The sequence below is a fragment of the Myodes glareolus genome, chromosome 5 (genome assembly GCF_982192425.1).
Source record: "Myodes glareolus chromosome 5, mMyoGla1.1, whole genome shotgun sequence".
Lineage (NCBI taxonomy): Eukaryota > Metazoa > Chordata > Mammalia > Rodentia > Cricetidae > Myodes > Myodes glareolus.
In genome coordinates, this window is record NC_142030.1 from 23,389,836 (window position 1) to 23,390,721 (window position 886).

General features: G+C 44.5%; 1 non-coding gene across 1 annotated transcript; it reads left to right on the forward strand.

The window, feature by feature from the left end:
* The first annotated feature begins 385 nt into the window (after window positions 1-385).
* Window positions 386-501, forward strand: LOC125412368 (U5 spliceosomal RNA). Its single transcript, XR_007235577.2, has one exon. It is a non-coding gene; the product is annotated as a U5 spliceosomal RNA (small nuclear RNA).
* The last annotated feature ends 385 nt before the right edge of the window (window positions 502-886 follow it).

Below are 886 nucleotides of genomic sequence, written 5' to 3' on the forward strand. Positions count from 1 at the left end.
TGAATTAAAGCGCACAAGCAAAGCCAAAGTCACACACGTCTGGACGCTTGTAAATCTGGCTTTCGCTCTGACCCCTGGTGGCGGCCCAGCGCCTAGCGGCAACGGGAACAAATTCAAGACACTTCCGTAAACCAAGGGAGGCCACGCGGCCCATCGGCGACATTTGCATACCCACAATGCACTGCACACGGGTAATTACATCATTTAAAAGAACAATGAACTTTTTTGTTTTCATTTTTATTCATCCTAATTTCTTAATTTGACGGATATTTCAAAATTTTATCCTAAACGAATGAAACAGTCACCGTCTTTAGAGGAGAATAGTTACCATTGGTGAAGTAGGAGGTACAGTCGGCCGAGGACTGTACACCTAAGCAGTTAGGACATACTCTGGTTTCTCTTCAGATCGTATAAATCTTTCGCCTTTTACTAAAGATTTCCGTGGAGAGGAACAATTCTGAGTCTTAGACTAATTTTTTGAGGCCTTGTACAAGCAAGGCTAACAATACTGTTCAAAATTAGACTGTTTTGTGGTTGTTCAAGTAGATTGTAGCGGGAGCACTTAATGATCTTACAGAAGACAAGAGCTGAAGTTTCCAGTTACAGAATATACGGGTTTCCCGCGGAGATGTGTGAGAGTACCGAGACACACAACGCCCTATGTATCACCATCAGTAGAACATACCCTACTCAAATCCTTTCCTTAAGGAAGGAGACTGCCCCTCTGAAGATACCTTGGTTTCCTCAAAGCGGAAAATCTCCCAGTCATAAAGATCGGTGATATAAAATGATAGAAAATTCTGGGGCGGGGACCTCAAAAACCAGAAATGCCCGTGGTCTGCTGGAAGCTCTCTTCCCAGGACCACCTGCAGGGGAGTACCCCCCA